This window comes from Neolamprologus multifasciatus, chromosome 15 (genome assembly GCF_963576455.1).
Source record: "Neolamprologus multifasciatus chromosome 15, fNeoMul1.2, whole genome shotgun sequence".
In the NCBI taxonomy this organism is placed as follows: Eukaryota; Metazoa; Chordata; class Actinopteri; order Cichliformes; family Cichlidae; genus Neolamprologus; species Neolamprologus multifasciatus.
The window spans coordinates 28,393,864-28,414,726 of NC_140453.1; the positions used below are offsets into that span (position 1 = coordinate 28,393,864).

Genomic DNA, 20,863 nt, shown 5'->3' on the forward strand with positions numbered 1-20,863 from the left:
TGCTAACATAACTGTGCATCAGAAAGGGTGTCTGAGACGAAAAGATCAATGCTGCATTCTTCCATCAACGAGCCCAGAAATGCAAATAAACAAGCAGAGCAGTGGCAGGTGTGTGGGGCTAACGATGACTGCAAACTGAAGCGATTTCACCAAAATCCTTTTGGGTCAAATGGTTCATAATGATAAGTGGGACATGTTAAAGTGCAAACGCATTAATTCAGTACAATACTTCCTTTTATGTTGGGGGACTTCAAAGTTACCTCTGGCTCTTGGTCCTGACATTTAATGCACTTAATGGCTTAATTTATAAAATGTACGTTAACATGTTGCAACAATAAGAAATGTAAAAGACACAGACAGCGAAAAACCACCACTTTTACCCAGAAGACAGATTTCAGGGACCGCTGCTTGTATTTTTATATTTTACTTTTATTTTTAGTCTCTGTGTCGGTTTAGGCGCTAAAGCTGTTGGTGAGGTTTAAGAATATATCCTCGCCTCAGCACCTGGGTCGGCTGATTTGCTGAAACCATCGCCATCACATTAAAGGACAATATGTTGTAGAGTTGTGCATGCATGCAGTGCATCAATTCTTCTAACTGCGAGGAAGAGGAGGAGGCAACTCTCATTTTAAAAACTACAGAAGCCTTGCATTGTAATATAATGGGGTTGCCTTCACCCAACAAAGGAGTCAAACTGTATAAAAGTATGAGAAAATGATCCTACTGCTCACTTCATTTGTGACCTCAATTAACACTTTCCTGATGAGTTCACGGCCTCAATATTTTCAAGTCATTTTGAATACATGTTTATTTTGTCAATTTTATACACGTTTGTCACGTCACTACCACACTGAGCACGCAGCGTCCCTCAGTGTCTGAAGCATATGTCCAGAGTTTGAAAGCTCACCTGAGGTTTCACAAACACGACTTTTCTTTCAGTCTGTGTTCAATAAACATGACTGACAGTTTAACAGTAGCAGCAACACAGCCTGTGATCCATACAGTTTGCAACCACTGAAGATAATGATATGAATGAAAGGCTCAAAGGTCCAGATGCTTCTCTTTTAGATCCTAATGTCCCTCAACAATTACCAATGTTGTTCATGCAAAAAGCACAAAAATCCCAGTGCACATATCCAAGATTGTTATGTCTGTGTTGTGTGTGTAAGGTCGGGGGGCGGGTTCATTCCACTGCAGGACAACCTGCCACTGCATGTGGCGAATACAATTTGAACTTGAACTTGAAGAAATGCTCAGATCAATTTGCTTTATTAGCTCAGTTCTATAGTTTCTGTGGCTGAAAGATTGGTCTGTGTATTGTTTGGTGAATTTAAAAGGACTCATAAATGTGCTGCTCCGTTCTCCTGTCTGTACTGCTTCCAACCCTTATGTTGATGCCACTTTATTATAATCACAGTAACAGTCATTTTATTTTTCAGCAGTTGAGATGAAAAGCTTGTTGGGTGAAGGCGACCCCGTTATATTCCAATGCAAGGCTTCTGTAGCTGAAATGATAAACTTCAGGGGTGCAAATTCCCTAAAATACAAAACATAAACAACACGGGCTTTTCCAACTACTGTCCACTTTTCCCACGTGAGTCATGCGCCATGTTTTCTAAATTGTGATGACCTCTGATTGAATATTTTGACACCCATCTGCGTGCATCGCCCCCTCCCTGCCTTAATGTTACATGCATTGGTGGTCCAAAGCAAGAAAGAGACGCTCTGACCTTTCATGGCACAGATATACCCGGATGTTCTCTACATTGCAACAATAAACAAAATATACAAATGATATTGAATTTGCACTGAACTGCAGTTCTGGACTACATCATGTGCATTTTTTGCTTGTTTCACGTATCATGACCTTACTTTCTTTTTATAAGGCACCAACTGGACTCTGTGACTGGTGCAGCAAACACACGAGCACCTAAGCTATCCACGCGTGTACGTAACTAAAACAAGCTGCGTGATATTTATTGTTGCTTTTCTTTTATTCTTTTCCGGTTAAGTATCAAACAGCTTCTAAAGTAAAACATATTTGGATACTGGCGGTGGCACTGCTGCAGTCTTGCCATTTCCCTCATCAGTGCTCGTGCTGCTGGTCCAATATTCAGTCCAATACTGCAGCCTTTCTGGCAGGGAGCGCGCCTCCAAATTTACCCTCCCGCTGCGCTCGCTCCCCGTACCTTAAAAAACGCGTGCACGGCTGAAGGTCACTTAAACACAAAAGGCTTTCAGCGCTGCGGTCCAATATAGCGCATGCGCGCTGCCGGAGGACTGCTTCACAGACCGCAATATGGCGAGAATGCCTGGCAGCGGAGACACGGAGCAGGAGCAGATGAGCTGCCCCGAGAGGAGCAGGGATGAGGAGGAGGAGGAGGAAGATGAAGATGAGATCCAGGAGGTCCAGATCACCGGGGAGGAGGAGGACGAGGAGTCCGACAGAGATGGAGTGGAGTGGGAGTCAGGGAGCACAGTGCTGGACTCCAGCGGTTCCGCCGCGCAGACACGAGCGGTCGTTATGCGGAGTATGGACCGAAGGGAGGAGGAGGGGGGGGAGGCGGACCCACTCGGCAGCAGCATCCCCTCCGGGCGCGAGTCTCACCCGGAGGGAGAACTTCAGCGGTCAGAGCGAAACAAGCTGAGCGAGAACACTCGCCTGGCCACCAGGTACGCCGTGAGGATCTTCAGGGAGTACCTCAGCGAGAAAGCCCAAAGTCCAGACTTTGAAACTCTGGACAAGGATGCGCTCTGCGCTGTGCTGCGCTCCTTTTACGCCGAGGCGCGCTCCAAAAGTGGACAACTGTACAGCAAGTCCTCCCTCATCAGCATCCGCAGCTCTCTCAACCGGTACCTGAACGAGCCGCCCTACTGCCGCACCTTGGACCTCACCAAGGACCCAGAGCTGCGCAGCGCCAACCTGACCCTGGCCGCGGTCATACGGAGGCTGGAGGAGCAGGGTGCCGGGCCGGTGGTGCAGAAACAAGCCATCACGCGCTCGGACCTGCGGAAACTGTACGAGTCCTCCGTGTTCAACACCGACACCCCGTTTGGGCTTCTGAACAAAGTCTGGTTTGAGACCTGCATGTATTTCTGCACCAGGGGAAGAGAGAACCAGCGGGAGCTGGAGGAGGACTCGTTCGGCCTGGCCGTGGACGAGGACGGAAGAAAGTTTGTGTATTTTAAAGCTCTCGGACCCTATCACAAGTCCCGCTCCGCCGCCTGGACCAAGAAGCGCCCGGACGCAGACGAGGACACGCTGCCGCGCATGTACGAGACGGGCACGGAGCAGTGTCCGTACGCCAGCTTCGTCCGGTACGTGTCCAAACGGAACCCGCTGTGCAGGGCGTTCTTCCAGCGGCCCCGGGACCACTGCTGCGCGAGCGACGTGACGTGGTACGAGAACAAAGCCATCGGGAAGAACCTGTTGGGCACGAGAATGCAGATGTTGTCGCGCGCTGCCAAGCTCTCGAAAACCTACACCAACCACTGCATCGGTGCCGTCTCCATAGCAACCCTCAACAGCATCGTGGGGGCCGCGGGCTTCAAGCCCTCGACGACGCTTTACGTTGCCTCGGAAACGGTCAATGGTCACGCGCAGTCCCACCTCCAGCTCGTGATCCCGTACCTGCGCAGGGTCAGCGACGCTGCGGATCTGAATCAGCAGCAAAGCGCAGAAGCAGAGACGTCGCACACATCGCCTGCATCAGCAGCAGCAGCAGCGAGGAGGGAGAGCAACGAGGACGACCCGGGAGCTCCGTCTGCCAAGAAGCGCTGTGTGCGCCCCGGGACGCGCGCCGAGTCGCCCGCGGAGCCGAATGAGAGAGAGCCGGTGCCTGCCACAGCCACGGAGTCCCGTCTCGCACAGTCCCGGTCCCCTGTGCCCACAGAGGTAACCGGAACATGTTGGTCCGTTTTCATCTGTTGGAGCTTCAAGCCTCCCGTGTTAAACCCGACAGGGAGTCAGTCGATGTGACGCCCATCTTTAGGAGGAGAGTTAGATAAGAGCGCAATAAAATATTAAACTAGTAGGTGTTTAGTAATCTATGACAACCTTTATCTGAACTGCTTTATTAGGGGGTTAAAGTAAAATTAAAATAAACAGACGCTCAGGAAAAGAATATTCGAGTCGGCTACCTTAGTAAGACTTTATTTCTCTTCTCGGGCAAATACAACTTGATGTCTTTAAGAAGTGCATCAGTATCAGGGTGAACTTCTTGTTACGGGGACATTTGGGATCAGATCAGCCCAATAAATACAGAAATAAATAAAACTGTTGCAAAGTGTTAAAAAAATAAAAACAAATTACAGTTGCCGAACCATTGCACCCTTCATTTACAAAGCAATTCATCACTTTTGTGTTATTTTCACGTCTTATAATCTTGAACATGACATAAAATATCTGTAATCATGTTTACTTCAGTGGTGCCACTTAGTGTGAAAATCGATGCACATACAGACCTACAAACACTAACCCGGAAGCCTCATTAAGCGTTCAGTTCTTTAGATCCAGGTTTGGATACCAAAACATTACACTTGTGCTCAGTTTGTCAGTGAAATAATGAAAGTAGAATTTTGAAGTACGCTGAGCTTTAAGTCCTATAACAGAGTTTGTGCACAATTATTCTGAATTACAAACCATTTGCACAACATCAGCTCTAGTGCTTGGTACGAGGGAAAAGAATGACTTTGTAGTCACAAATGTTTATCACTAAGGGCTGCACAGAAATATGTACATTTGTCTGTGAAGGTTCTCAGTCATGCAGGTCATCGTAGGAGCTTGCAAAGAAAAGCATCTGGACTCATTTAAGTTGCTTGAAGACGTTTCTCCTCTCATCCGAGAAGCTTCTTCAGTTCAGTTCCCCAAATGTACATGCATTTGTTTGTTTTTAAATCAGTAGTAAGTGGGTAAAAATGATCTGATTGTACATTTTTATATTTTTGTTACATAAGTTGCTCTGATGTAACGTAATGCAGAATTACAGAATCTCACCCTGTAGGAAACTGTGTTGTCCATGTGGCCCAATCATGTGAGGAGAAGCAGAGATTTGTCTTTGGGAGTGTCCCTCTGTTGCCAAGGGTAACTATACCTGCTGATGAATTTATCCACCGTGCATTAGTGCCATAGCTGCAGGGCACAGACTGCTTGTTCGGCAGTCACAACACGCACACACACACATGGATTATATAGATGTGATCATCTCGTGTGAGGCCGGTGTCTCAGCCGTCTGTTCGCCCTTCATGGTGCTTACTCTGATATTTATTTACATGTAATTTGGTGTACGTGTACATACAAGCAAAGAATTAAGCAAAATGTTAAAATTATGAATTAGACAGCTGAACTGTTTGTGCTCTCTGAGGTTCAAAAATGAAGGTCAAGGGAGACGAGGCAGGAATGTGAAAGGTCACAGCAGAAATCCTTTAATGGCACCGAGTCATTCAGGAGGAGCTCGGAGTAGAGAGACTCGTCCTCCACATTAAAAACTACCAGCTGAGGTGTTTGGGGGATTTGAGTAAGATGCCTCCTGGATGCCGTCTAGATGAGGTAGTTCCTGTATGCTCTTCTGTAAGGAGACCCTGGGAAAGCCCCAGAACAAGCCAGAGAAGAGTTTGTCTACTGTCTGCTTGGAAACACCTCAGTGTCCTCTTCAGAGAGCTGGAAGCTCTGGCAGGAAGAGGAAGGTCTGCTTATCTCTGCTCAAACCGCTGCTTACACTCTTACTGTTTTCTTCAGCAGTACCGGTTGTTGATTACTCAGTTAATCCCGTACATATTCATCTGTAGCCAGTAACAGCAAATGTTCAGGGCACATCCTCACTGCAGACCATTCACATTTAGTGTTCAGTGTAGTTGAACTGACATGAACACAATCGTTTGGAGCAGAACAGAAGAGAGCAGCTGGAACAGCATGAAAGGAAACGGCGGATCAGTCTAGAAGAGTGAAAGCCCAGAGGACGTCCCAGCCTGTCAGGCACTGGCCTCCTACCAGGCTGCCGATTGTTTCTTTCAGAGCTTAATGATTTGTTTCGTGCCAGACACCTGGCACCATAACGTAGCCTACAAGGCAATCGGGAATAGCTCTGACCGAGTCGTATCTGTGAGCCTGACAGGATGTCCTTGTGCTTCTTAGCTTCCTGTCAGGCTCCTGGCTTTACCTGACAGTCCCACGTCTGCCTGGCAGGAACTAAGCAATCAGCTCTTCTGTAAAACTGTTCAGGTTTGCCAGCCTGCTTGCAGGTTTTCATACAAACATCGACGAGACCCAGTTTGGCTTCAAGCACAAAACATCTTTCAGGAGCTGCAGATAGATGCATTTATTATGGAGCATAACTTCATGACAACATGCAGAGATTTCTCCCATTTAACCTGCAGCAACCAGCTGTTCACATAAAGGTTGAGGGTGCTGCACTTTGGGTTGCAGAGGTGGTTGTGCAGTTCGCCTTGTTGTCTCCAGCTGGTCCAGCCCGGTGGCAGAGAGAGGTTTGCAAATATTCGCTGCATAATTTATAAACACAGATTGCCAACATGTTGCAATCAGTTACATTTGCTCTGCAAGCGGTCGCAAGTTAAACTCGTGGGTGGCGATGAAAATGAGTGTGCTGAAGCGGACAAATCTCCCCTCTTTGCTATATTTCCTGCCTCTCCTCAATCATTTTGATTTATCACAGATTGCACGGAATCGAAAACTTGATCCAAACTGATAGCAGGCTGTCTTGTCGCTGTTTTGTTGCTGCCTTGTTGCTGCCTTGTTGCTGTCTTGTTGCTGCCTTGTTGCTGCCTTGTTGCTGTCTTGTTGCTGTCTTGTTGCTGCCTTGTTGCTGCCTTGTTGCTGTCTTGTTGCTGCCTTGTTGCTGTTTTGTTGCTGCCTTGTTGCTGTTTTGTTGCTGCCTTGTTGCTGCCTTGTTGCTGTCTTGTTGCTGCCTTGTTGCTGCCTTGTTGCTGTCTTGTCGCTGCGTTGTTGCTGTCTTGTTGCTGTTTTGTTGCTGTTTTGTTGCTGCCTTGTTGCTGTTTTGTTGCTGCCTTGTTGCTGTTTTGTTGCTGTCTTGTTGCTGTTTTGTTGCTGCCTTGTCGCTGCCTTGTCGCTGCCTTGTCGCTGCCTTGTTGCTGCCTTGTTGCTGTTTTGTTGCTGCCTTGTTGCTGCCTTGTTGCTGTTTTGTTGCTGTCTTGTTGCTGCCTTATCGCTGCCTTGTTGCTGCCTTGTCGCTGTTTTGTTGCTGTGTTGTCGCTGCCTTGTTGCTGCCTTGTCGCTGCCTTGTTGCTGTTTTGTTGCTGCCTTGTTGCTGTTTTGTTGCTGTCTTGTTGCTGCCTTGTCGCTGCCTTGTTGCTGTCTTGTTGCTGTCTTGTTGCTGTCTTGTCGCTGCCTTGTTGCTGCCTTGTTGCTGTTTTGTTGCTGCCTTGTTGCTGCCTTGTTGCTGTTTTGTTGCTGTCTTGTTGCTGCCTTGTTGCTGCCTTGTTGCTGCCTTGTCGCTGTTTTGTCGCTGCCTTGTTGCTGTTTTGTTGCTGTCTTGTTGCTGTCTTGTTGCTGCCTTGTTGCTGTTTTGTTGCTGCCTTGTTGCTGCCTTGTTGCTGTTTTGTTGCTGCCTTGTTGCTGCCTTGTTGCTGTTTTGTTGCTGTTTTGTTGCTGCCTTGTTGCTGTCTTGTCGCTGCCTTGTTGCTGCCTTGTTGCTGTTTTGTTGCTGCCTTGTTGCTGCCTTGTTGCTGCCTTGTTGCTGTTTTGTTGCTGTCTTGTTGCTGCCTTGTTGCTGCCTTGTTGCTGTTTTGTTGCTGCCTTGTTGCTGTTTTGTTGCTGCCTTGTTGCTGTTTTGTTGCTGCCTTGTTGCTGCCTTGTTGCTGCCTTGTTGCTGTTTTGTTGCTGCCTTGTTGCTGCCTTGTCGCTGTCTTGTTGCTGCCTTGTTGCTGTTTTGTTGCTGCCTTGTTGCTGTTTTGTTGCTGCCTTGTTGCTGTTTTGTTGCTGCCTTGTTGCTGCCTTGTCGCTGTCTTGTTGCTGTTTTGTTGCTGCCTTGTTGCTGCCTTGCTGCTGCCTTGTTGCTGTTTGGTTGCTGCCTTGTTGCTGTTTTGTTGCTGTTTTGTTGCTGTCTTGTCGCTGCCTTGTTGCTGCCTTGTTGCTGTTTTGTTGCTGCCTTGTTGCTGCCTTGTTGCTGTTTTGTTGCTGTCTTGTTGCTGCCTTGTTGCTGCCTTGTTGCTGTTTTGTTGCTGCCTTGTTGCTGTTTTGTTGCTGCCTTGTTGCTGTTTTGTTGCTGCCTTGTTGCTGCCTTGTTGCTGCCTTGTTGCTGTTTTGTTGCTGCCTTGTTGCTGCCTTGTCGCTGTCTTGTTGCTGCCTTGTTGCTGTTTTGTTGCTGCCTTGTTGCTGTTTTGTTGCTGCCTTGTTGCTGCCTTGTCGCTGTCTTGTTGCTGTTTTGTTGCTGCCTTGTTGCTGCCTTGCTGCTGCCTTGTTGCTGTTTGGTTGCTGCCTTGTTGCTGCCTTGCTGCTGCCTTGTTGCTGTTTTGTTGCTGTCTTGTTGCTGCCTTGTTGCTGTTTTGTTGCTGCCTTGTTGCTGCCTTGTTGCTGTTTTGTTGCTGCCTTGTTGCTGTCTTGTTGCTGTTTTGTTGCTGCCTTGTCGCTGCCTTGTCGCTGCCTTGTTGCTGTCTTGTTGCTGTTTTGTTGCTGTCTTGTTGCTGCCTTGTTGCTGCCTTGTTGCTGTTTTGTTGCTGCCTTGTTGCTGTCTTGTTGCTGTTTTGTTGCTGCCTTGTTGCTGCCTTGTTGCTGTTTTGTTGCTGTCTTGTTGCTGTCTTGTTGCTGTTTTGTTGCTGTCTTGTTGCTGTTTTGTTGCTGTCTTGTTGCTGTTTTGTTGCTGCCTTGTTGCTGCCTTGTTGCTGCCTTGTTGCTGTTTTGTTGCTGTCTTGTTGCTGTCTTGTTGCTGTTTTGTTGCTGCCTTGTTGCTGTTTTGTTGCTGTCTTGTTGCTGCCTTGTTGCTGTCTTGTTGCTGCCTTGTTGCTGTCTTGTTGCTGTCTTGTTGCTGTCTTGTTGCTGCCTTGTTGCTTCTTTGTTCTTTGTTTTGTCTTCTTTGTTCCTTCTGAAGATGGCCACTGACTGCGAGTGGTCGCATCACCAAATGTTTTGTGTTAAATTGTTGTTTAAACACACACACAGCAGTTCCATGACTTGGTGATAATTATGTTCCAATGTGTTAACTTTAAAGATAACCTGTGTCCGTGGATGTGGAGATATTCGTGGCTATATTTGATCTTTCTTTCATATACTGGCACCACCGTCACTACAGCGTGTATTTGTGTCCCAGGACAGACGTAGCAGCGGCAGCTGCAGCAGCATGTCGAGTCAGAAGCTGGCTTCTTGGTCTCCGATGTCTCCCCTGTGCACCACGGGAATCCCAGCACCAGCTCAGCTCACCAAAACCAACGCACCAGTCCACATTGATGTAGGAGGACACATGTACACCAGCAGCCTGCCCACACTCACCAGGTACCCCGAGTCAAGGTGAGGCACACATCCAAGCTCTTAAAGTATGAGTAAACACTGTAATCCACCTCAACACCTCAATATCAACAAACTAGTTAAACACTACTGATTATTTTTGAATATCTGCCTCCTTAATTATCACATTTCAATGCAAATGGATTATTTTTCCTATGATTCAGGAAACCGAACTTTAGTATATTGAGTTGGTTTTAATGGCTGAAAGAGTTTGCTTTTCAGTTATTTGTTCAGAAAGTTTAAATCTGTGAATAGTTTGAGAGGCAGCGGTGATATACGTCCTGCTTCATGGGGAAAAGGAGGTCTGCTGTCCACACATTAATGAAAATGCAGCTCATCAAACAGCGAAGATTTGATTAAAAAAAGCCTCATAATCTCGATCACTGTACACGTACAATAAACTTGATCATCTTTGAACCTACTTTTTAAATTAACTTAGCATTTACCATCCAGTGAGCTGGGAAAGGATTCAGCTGCAACATGTATGTTTTCATTTAGCCACAGCTGAGTGCAGAAGCTGTTTCCTTCTCTTTGGGCAGAATCGGGCGTCTGTTCGACGGGACAGAGCCCATCGTGTTGGACAGTCTAAAGCAGCACTACTTCATCGATCGGGACGGGGACATGTTCCGCTACATACTCAACTTCCTGCGAACCTCCAAGCTTCTCCTGCCTGATGACTTCAAAGTGAGTGCCTGATCAGGTACTTCCACAGTTCACTGCTGCTGCGTGACCTAAAGCAGGAAACGAATGTCAAAAGAAAGACGTCAGAGTCTCACACGAGCCTGTCGCTTACAGGACCTGAGACTTCTCTGAGTGACTCTGTTGTCCTTTTCTGTATTTTCTGTCATATTCTCTCAAACATCAGACATAGAGTCATAAAATGACCAACAGATAAACTGCAGTAAAATAAATGAGTATTTGTTCCATCACTCTAGGAAGGCGACATGTTAACGCAGCAAAACAGATCTCAAAACTGATGAATGCATGGAAGGATTTATAGTAGCAGTGGCTTAATGTTTGCATCAGGGAAATTACCTGATATCAACACTGTGTGACTTCAGGCGAGAAAGAGCAAGTCCGTGCCAAAGACACATTCATTCTCTTCATTAATTCTTCATCACAATCATGACAAACAGAAACCGCCTGCAGCCAGCGTGTGTAAACTTTTCATTGGCTCGTATCAGCAAATGAATCAGAAAGTTTTGTTTGTGATTTGTTTATAGAATAAATGTGAGTCTTGCTTCCTCTAGTGTGTTAGCAGCAGAGCAGCTGCTACCAAGGCGTTAGCACAACATTAGTACTAAAGTACTGAACGAGCCGTTTATATGTGTTAATGCATTTTTTAAACTTTGTTTTTTGCAAGAAAACGTGGAGTTTTCTGCATTTTTTGCATGTGCATCATCTGCATGTGTGTATATTTGTGTGCATTGTGCGTCTTTTGGCCTGTATAAGTCTGCACTTATGCTTCTGAGTGTTTTCTTGTTTCTGCTGTGTGTGTTTGCAGGAGTACTCCCTGCTCTACGAAGAGGCTACTTTCTTCCAGCTGGCGCCTCTAAAGACCGAGCTGGAGCGCTGGAGGGCTGAGCAGGAGCGCCGGGACGTTTCCCGAGACTGTGAGTGTGTCGTGGTCCACGTGACGCCGGAGCTCGGTGAGAGGATCAGTGTGAGTGCGTCCCGGGCACTGATGGAGGAGATTTTCCCTGAGGTGACCGATATCGTCTACAGTTCTATGAACGCCAGCTGGAACCAGGACGCCACACACCTGCTCCGCTTCCCGCTCAACGGCTACTGCCACCTCACCTCAGTTCAGGTACATCCTCTGAGCCACACTGGTGTATATTCTCTCAACATGTCAGATGCTGGAGTCATTTTTAGAAGTCAGCTATACTGAAATACACATGCAGCCACTTTGCTGGGTTCACCTGCTTCTCATCAGCAAAGCACACGGCAGCAACGCAAAGCATTTAGGTTTGTAGACACAGTCGAGACAGCCTGCAGAAGTGTCATGATCATGGTTGTTGGTGGCAGACGGGCTGCAGTATTCCAGAAACTGCTTCTCTTACATGGAAAGGTTGGAAAAGTCAAAAATATCCAGTTTTTGAGCCAAAATGTCTTGTTAACACCAGACCGCAGCTGACAGGAAGAAAACTGGGACTCGAATAACAGCTTGTTACAACCAAAGTGTGCAGGAGAGTTTCTGAATGCACAACATGTCAGACCTCGAAGCGGCTACAGCAGCAAGAGCCTACAGCTGCTACTGTCAGCTAAAAACAGGAAGCTGGTGCTACAGCTAGTTTAGACAACAGGAGACTGAAAAACATCGCCTGCTCTGATGAGCCTTGATTTTCTGCTGCAATGTCGGATGGAAGGTCATAATGTGACGTAATCAACATGAAAGCTTATATTCATCCTGTCATAGGTAGTTTATGCACCACAGCGTCTGGACTGTTGCTTCTGAACATCCTTCATAAAGATGGAGATGTCACACGGGACCTGGAACTTAGACGTTCACCGTCCAGCCAGTGTGAGAGAGTCAAGCTCAACAGCCGCTGTGACCGACAGCTGTGTTCAAGCTGCAGTTTAACTAAAGGAGTCGAGATGATATCTGGGACTCTAACATGTCTGTCAGCTCCGTCTTTGGCAGATGCCACCCTTCCACCATCCATCAAAGCCTGATGTGCTTTTATGTGATGTTAGCATACTCTGAACGCTGACAGTCGGTTTGTAACAGCGCTGTGTTGAGGCAGGTGACACGTTTCATCACCTGAAGGTCTGCCTTTGTCTGCTGGGGGAGACTCAGTAAGAGACCAGCAGCAGAGAGCAGAAGCCTCCAGAGGGCAAACGGAGATAATGTCACCGTGTTCACCTCAGGAGGAAACGCTCAGAGAGGGGAACTAATGGACTGCTTCTGAAGTGTTTGTGTTTCAGGCCAGATAGGCTGATGGGTCTTTCAAGATGGAGAGTGACCCTGGGTCCTGGGCTTACGTGTTGTTAGCAACACATTTAAACACAAACACAAAAGAAGTGCAGAGAATAACCGTAAATAACACAGATTTGGCTGCTTGCTTTCCTTTGACAGTCATACTTACTGCACACAAAAACATCTGTTTTGTTTCAAATACTCTTTCTAAAGAAATGCAATGATTTGGTCATTTCATAATAAGTCAGGGGAAGAACAAAAACAGAGCACAGAGACTAAGTGTTTATAAAGTAAAGTTAGCCATCACTGACCTGAAAACAGTTGGATTGAGGTACTTCATGTGGTGTGGTAAAGGCCTAACAATAACGGACCCTAACAATCAGATGACCCCGTATGAGCAAGCGCTTGGTGACACTGGGAGGATGAACTTCTGTGGAACAACCAGGCTCAGGGAGGGGCAGCCATCTCCAGAGACTGGCTGGGTGTACTGAAGAGAGCCAGAGTTTAAAAACAGATAATAATTAAATGCAGTGTTGGTTATAAACACATAGAGAGTAAATGCAAACTGGGAGTTGGTACTACAGGAAAGGAGGATTCTGGATTTACGATTGTGTAAAGAGCAGTGGCTCCAGCACAGAGCCCTGTGGAGCACCATATTAGCCTTAGTGTGACTAATCTGAGTTTATTAGATATTATTCAAACCCCTGCAGAGCTCTACTGTTAATGCTACTAGTGTGTTCTGATATGGTAAATGGTAAATGGCCTGCATTTGTATAGCGCTTTTCTAGTCCTTAAGGACCCCAAAGCGCTTCACACTACATTTAGTCATTCACACACTGGTGATGGCAGCTACATTGTAGCCACAGCTGCCCTGGGGCGCACTGACAGAGGCGAGGCTGCCGGACACAGGCGCCACCGGCCCCTCTGACCACCACCAGTAGGCAAATCTACAGTAAGTTACTGTGATGATCATAATTAGGGTTGAAGCACTAATTATGAACTTCGCCCTAGCCTGCAGGAAAGGTTTCTTCCACAGGAATGTGTCTTTCTGTGACAGCAAGCATCTGTAACCCAGTGGGCTATTTATGCCCTTTTACCCACCTTTCCACATAGAGACTTGATACTTTGATTAAATACGGACTATATGCACAATATCTAACGAGCTGCCCAAGGAAATCAGGTCAGATGAGTTGAACCATATTTTACTGCAGAGGCTTTAATTTCAGAGTCTATTTCTAAACTGTTTAAATGCCTTCATGCACTGGGCTGGTTATTATGTGCTGTAGTGCGTAAGTGTTGATAGCAGGGAGTGTTTGGTAAAGGTGTGATAAAGTTATTGGTATGCATGATGGTGAAAATTAGTGGTTTTAATGCACTTCACAGGTTCAACTCTTGAGGTGTAGCGAGCACCCGGGTGGAAACGCCATCAAATGCTGAACAAGTCCCACCTTTCTTCAGCACTCCTGACTCCAGCGAGACAGAGATCACGTCTAAATCTTCTCGTTATGCCTCATTCTTGTGTTGCTGTTATTTGGTTTGTGTCTGACTGCAGGTGCTGGAGCGGCTGCAGCAGAAAGGTTTCTTCATCACCAGGGTCGTGTGGCGGCGGCGTGGACTCCTCCCTGTTTAGTGAATACGTCCTGCGAAGGGAGATCCAAGGCAGACGCCCCCTGATCCTCAAAGCAATAAAACAGGAACTCCTGCATTAAATTCAGAAGACCTGATTGCACATCTGTTCTGTGCAAGTGCGTGGACGGTTTGTCACATGACACAGACTCCCTCACTGCAGCAAAAGAGTGAAACAAAGCGGGACGCGCGAAACGTGAACGTGAGGTAGCACCTGAATTCAAAGACAACACAGACATCCTTTCAATTTATTTCATCACATTGATGCAAGATGTTTTCCTTTCTGATTCCCAAAAATGTCCCCATTAACTTTAAAGTCCGTCTGTGTCACGCTGAGTGACATCAGCCATCACAGTAAATAAAGATTTTTCAAAGAATAAATGTTTTTAAGAACTTGTGATGAAATAAAAACACGTAAGAGGTTTTTTTAGATTTGCTGGAAATCAAAAACTCGATTCTCGTCTTTCAAGGTCTTCAGATCTTTAACTCTGCGCTCTGTAAACGCGTCTCTGGCAGCAGCGACAGCCTCAGGTCTTCCTGTCTGGTCTTCTCGAGCTTAGATTGGATGAAAGCATCAGTTCTGTGGTCCCGCACCGCGTGTGTTATATGTAACCATGCTCATTTTCTCCTTTAACGCACACTCATGTAACCATGTAGGCCTCACATCAAATCTGTACACAAACGTGAGTCGGTGGCCCACAGATCATCAGAAACAGGTTTCCACAGGCGATGCTGGTTCCTGTGCTTATCCACAGAAACCAGTGTAAACCAGTTTACCCACAGTGTAAATATGAAGGCATGAGCCTGCATGAACATTGATATTTAATACTTGCGAAGACCATCAGTTACTTTTACCTGATGCAAGCGTGACAGGTTTATTTTTGGTAAAAAACAAAAACATGTAACAAAACGAGCTTTTCAGTTATTTTTTTAAGCCTTAATTTCATTTATGGCATGCAACATTTTTACTGTAGAAGCACAATTTTCTCCTCATGCTTTGAGAACTTACACAAAAAAAGAAATGAATGTATTTTGTATTTGGTTTTTCAAACGTGTTTTAAGGGACAACGAATCAGTCCCACGTTGTGTATTCACGCCATCTTGTTTGCATAATTACTGTACGATCATTTTATGAATGAAGAACTGAGACTCTTTAAAAGGCTAAATACACACATCTGTCATGAACTTTATTTTGAAAAGGCAAAACTTTGACTCATGTGTTTGGCATCGTGCACTTTGAACAGCTCAGACGTTTGGAAAATGTGCTTGTGTGACATTAAGAGGACAGATCGAGCTCATATTCATGTAAAAAGGTGAACAGACGTTAAATAGAAAATCTCCTGTCGCTGTGCAAACAGTTAACTAACACGAGCAGCCATCGATCAGATCACAACAACAAAACAAAGGAGCACATTTCCAAAACGTTGAGCTAATCATGTAAAATATCAGGAGAACTGGTTTCTTTTCATGACGACACTGGAGTGCACAGAGGCGTCACGTCAAACAATTACAACAACCAATTATGTAAGAACCACAAAATGCTTGAGAGGAACTGATCAATAAAAGACATTTGCCACATCACATGTTACTCTTTATTACCTGCTTGAACTATAACAGCGTCTGATGTTGTGAAGTTCAGCTAAACCAGAGTTTGCAGTTTTACATTTAACTGAATGTGTGTACATGCATGTGTGTAAATGACTTAAACATGTGTCCACAGCTGTAATCACTGCGTCTCCATAATCGACTGCAGTGTTGGTCTGTGGTCATGGGCACAGCTGCCTCGTGTGCCACATGTTGGCCTTCAACTGATATCACTGAGAGAAAACGTTGAAACTATAAAACAAAGCAGTGGGATTTAAATATGTCATTCTTCATTCATCAGACATGTTTTATAAACCCTACTTGTGTTTTCTTGTTAGTCGCAGCAGAGATCTACAATGGAGTAAGAGCGGGGCGATCGTGGCTCAAGAGTTGGGAGTTCGCCTTGTAATCGGAAGGTTGCCGGTTCGAGCCCCGGCTTGGACAGTCTCGGTCGTTGACAAGTTGGCAAGACACTTCACCCGTTGCCTACTGGTGGTGGTCAGAGGGCCGGTGGCGCCAGTGTCCGGCAGCCTCGCCTCTGTCAGTGCGCCCCAGGGTGGCTGTGGCTACAATGTAGCTGCCATCACCAGTGTGTGGATGACTGGATGTGTAAAGCACTTTGGGGTAAAGCGCTTTACAAATACAGGCCATTTACCATATAAGAGGTGTCAGAAGGAAAACTAAAAGACTCGACCCCAACAAGGAGCAAAGAAATCTGCTGTCAGGCTGCTGATGATCAGAGATGTGATTCCAGGTTTATGTGAACCAAAGAACATCTTCACATTTCTCCTTCACATAGCGGTCACTCTGTGCTCACTCTGAGCTCACTCTGTGCTCACTCTGTACAAACACCTGTAAGCAATGAACTGGACTCTGCAGTGTAACAGCAGGATGGTTTCTGGGATCAGCAGCACGTTGCTGTATGTGAAAATAGCCGCGCTTGCTTTTGTGATTGAGTTTATGGTCTTTTAAATCTTAAAGACCGATTTATTGCACCACTTTGTTCACTTTCTCAGTTATGGTTCTCGTTAGCGTCATAAAGGAGACGAGTCGACCGTGGCCAAGGTGACACTGGCGTGGTAAAATTCATCTTTTATAGAGGCTATTGTTGTCTCACTGCGGAGGCTGCAGTTAAATATTGACAAGTCATTAGCTAATGAACGTTACCTAGTGTGTTTCTGAGTCTAATGGAGATTCTGTTGGACAAAAACTTAATGTTGTATTCAGTGAGCATATAAAGTCATTAGGAGTAAATCACAGGAAAGCTCAGATTTTTGGCATCCGACTTCATTTTCTGAGGTTTTGTAAGATTAGAAATGTCAGGTTTGTTTCCAGCAGGCTGGTGTTTCTTCATACTACCTGAGAACATCTTGCTAAGCTTATTAAGATTGTTCCCTGGCTGTTGGTGTGGATGCAGCGACAGGCCACAACTGCACCGCATCACTGAGTTCTCTCTTCCTGGCTCAGCATGCTGTGCTTAATTACAGCAATGAGCTATCAGACTGACAGCAATCGTGCCAACAGCCCACATTACAAATCAAGTCTAAGTAATTGTAGCTGTCCAGCTACACTTACCCTCACATCAAGCAGTCACACAGCTGATCACCTACTCAAGTAAACTCAGGGTTTCCAGTTTAGCCAGGGTCATGGACAGGTATCCTGACAGCAGATCGTATATTTTACAAACTATGAGAAAAATCTATCATGGTCTCACAACGTGCAGCGAAGAAGAGAAAAAAGTAACAAGTGAAGAATGTCCTTAATTTCTTCCCTTAATTGGTGCAAGTGAATATTTAGTTGGGCTGCTTCAAGCTACTGACTCTGGGGTCCAGAGTCAGCCTGAGACTCCCTTCCTAGAGATGCGACTGCTCAGTAGGCTGCGATTTATTTATGTTTTTAACCTTCATGACCCTAAAAACTCAGAGGTAAAACTACAGTTTCCTGGTTAAGCAACAAAACGTCCTTCTGCACTACAGTCTTCTGTTGCAGAGGAAAGAATCTGCAACTGCAGGTAAGAAACAAAGACAGTGAGATGTGCAATTTCAACATATTTTAATGGAAAAAACCCAATAATCAGCAGGAAACCACAGTCACTTTACTTTTTCCACACAGCTCACAGACACACAGCTGTGCTCACTTTTAGTTTTTTTCAACAGAACGACAGCAAAACCAAAACTGACTGCGATTCAAATGCAGCTTAACCCGACCGTGACAGAAAACAAAACAGAATATCACAAACGAGGATTAACAAATGATTTTAGATCAACTGCAGGAAGACAATGAGCTGATCAGAGCATGGCTTTATAGAGGGCGAAGAGAGCGACGCAGAAAGGGTTCCTCCTCCATACACACCAGCAGATCCTTCAGGATCACCCGGGTCACTCTGTGAACACCTGGCCTGGGCAGCACACACACCTGACACACACAGACAGTTTCTGTGTTACCCTCCCTGCATGAACCTGCTGGTTGTGCTGCGACATAAACACATGATCCTGCTCTTCAGTGAAACGCTCGCTCGGCTGCTACAGATTTAATTTAATCTGATCTCTTAAAACAAAGCAGCGCAGAGGTGATGATCCATCGACCAGCACGAGTACGGAGAGGACGTCTCCCTCGTTCAGTTTTATGCTTGGAATCATCCTGACATGATAAAAATAATCTCATTGCAGGTTTTAAAACAGCATCTTTCCTGTTAAGTAGCTAATATGTTGCTTTGCCTTTGTAACAAAGTTTCAAATATTCTAAAATATTTTAAAATGAAGGGGAAACGGTTCTTCTGGTTACTGATGTGTGATCTGAGCACTAACACACATCGATACTGAAAAAGAACATCTGTGCAAAGATGGCGCTCTCTCCATCACTACTCCATGCTTCCTGTCAACGTTTGCTGAACTAGCTGAGGTAAAGTCTGTACAGACGTGGAGGAAGGCCTGCAGCAGCGAGAGGAAACGGAGGCGGCGTGCAGTCTTTTCCTCTGGGTAATGGAGTTCAAAGGCAGCGAGTGTGCAGCTAACAGAGCGTCCCCATCTATAAACCTACAGCCTGAAGCGCTGCGACTTAAACACACAAAGAATTAAAGACTTCAATGAGCTAAACTAACAGTCTTATACAGGCTGCAGGTTGAGCTGAGGAGGGCAGCAGGTTTACAGCAGCAGGTTGAACATTCACAGATATCAGATTAGAAAAGATGATTCTGAAATGATCCATTCAGACCACAAAAGGATAGAAACTAAACTTTGCGCACCCACCTGGCTGTCGGTCTGAATCCAGGGGTCTCTTCCTGCGAGGGCCAATGGCAGCCAGAGCAGCGAGGTTGGCCTCCCTCTGCTGCAGCTCAGCTTCCTCTATTTGTTGCAACTGAAAAGAGAATGAACATTTTTATGTTTTCATACATATTTTCTGTATGCATACGTGGACACACTGTCGTTTTATATATATGTTTATATAGTCAACATATAAGGCAGGGTTTAGAGGCAGCTGTAGCTAATCACTGTCCTCCAGGTCGCACATCTACTAATTCATGTCACTTCCATCACTGAAATGGGAAATATGACAAATTATGGCAAAGATTTGTTAATCAAATCCAACTTTGTTAAGTTCGTGTCACTAAACTCACGATATTCACTAGTGGGAATCCTTTCAGTTTGTACTCTCAGTACTCGTGTTGTAGGTACAGACTTGGCAAAGTGCTAGCTTGTGTGCAGTGCAGAGGTTGTGTGTGGGGGGTGGGAGGGCATGTAAATGAACAGATTGTGTTGCTGTGGAGAAGCCTCTGGGGGCGTCGATGGCTGCGAGCTACAGCTAAACGCGCCATGTGTGGCGTTTCCGCCTCCTTAAATAGCCGCAGTGCTACCGCTGCCTTTCATCCTCCTCACACTACTCCGTCTCCTGCCAAGCGAAACATTACACACACCATGGTTTTATTAAACGAACAATTAGCATGAAAAGTAGCAGAAACTTACAGAGTTTGACTTCCTGATGCTGAAAGTGAAGCCAGCGATAAAATACAAACTGCCATTCCCACAATGACCCAGCAGAACAAAGACGTTTATGGGCTGCATCTCTCCTTCACTACAACTGAACACACTAAATCTTATCAAGGCTTCAGAATTAACTGAGGTGTGGCTACTTCGACTGACGCCTGCTCGAGTCTTCTGGACTTCATCTCCGTGATGATGCTGCTGGTCTGTGGGATGGGAACAGCAGGTCATCTCGGCCACTCTTACTCCTGTTACTTCACCTGTCATTCAGCTTTCAGCTGATCTGTATTCAGCCAACATGTAGCATTGTTCAGTTAAGGTTTACAACCCCTCCCTCTGTGAAGCCAAACAGACTATGGATGATGCGTACTAACCAATAGTGTTACCTGACAACTTTCTGATAATTTTAAGTTGACTTTTATCTTTAAAGTGGTCACGTGCGGCTCAAAAAAAAATCAAGCCTTTAAATCTGGACTTATAGTGGCAATGCTCATGTTTTATATACATGTTCTTTCTTCACAGTTACAACCTGTAGTCACAACAACAGTTTGTGTCTCCCAGAGTAAACAGCTCACAAACACCAACATAAACGGGGGAAGAATGAGAGCCGACTCCTGTGGAGAGTTTGGAGAAGGAAACGCACCTCTTTGGCTTTTTGCTTGAGCTGCTGATACTCTGGATCTTCAGTGTGAGAGCGACTCTGTGATCAACCAGACATGTAACCCAGGATTTAATGCACAAACTCTTCTCAGTAGTTGTTTTCAAAGATACATTTAATCTAAAAACACTAATCGTGTTAGAGTTGTAAACTTTGCTTTTGAATATCTGGGGTTGATAAGAAGCCTCATTCTGGCTCCACCTACTCTGGCAAAACGCAGCAATCTCTCCCTCTCCTCCTCATCTCTCTTCTTCTTCTGCAAGCTCTCAATGTCCTCCAGGAAGCGAAGCTGAGAACGAACATCGCTGACTTGCGTGTGCCACGAGTTCTGCTGTTGGAAGACACATTTAACACATGTTGCATTAGTTTGCTGTAGGTTCACGGCCCTTTGCAGGCCATGTCTCCATATAAAGTATATGATAGTGCTTCAAAATAACATCTTGTTAACAATATCTTAACAAGTACCAAGCACCAGGAATGCCACAGTAAATTAGATGGACATTACCTCAGCTGGGCTTTTTCAGAGGAGCGGCTGATGCATGTATTAACACCTCGTAGTGTTACTAGATGCTGCTCGGCTCTTATTCATGCCTCGGTTTTACATCTTTACCTTCAGGGTC

At 45.7% G+C, this 20,863-nt stretch overlaps 1 long non-coding RNA gene and 1 pseudogene across 1 annotated transcript; one reads left to right on the forward strand and one right to left on the reverse strand.

Moving 5' to 3' along the window:
- Positions 1-1,991: 1,991 nt before the first annotated feature.
- On the forward strand, positions 1,992-15,111 carry LOC146502347 (uncharacterized; annotated as a pseudogene).
- A 3,758-nt stretch (positions 15,112-18,869) lies between these two features.
- LOC146502348 (uncharacterized) lies at positions 18,870-20,603 on the reverse strand. Its single transcript, XR_014869167.1, has 3 exons — positions 20,449-20,603; positions 20,229-20,285; positions 18,870-18,962 (listed from the first exon to the last, which is right to left on the reverse strand). It is a non-coding gene; the product is annotated as an uncharacterized LOC146502348 (long non-coding RNA).
- Positions 20,604-20,863: the final 260 nt, after the last annotated feature.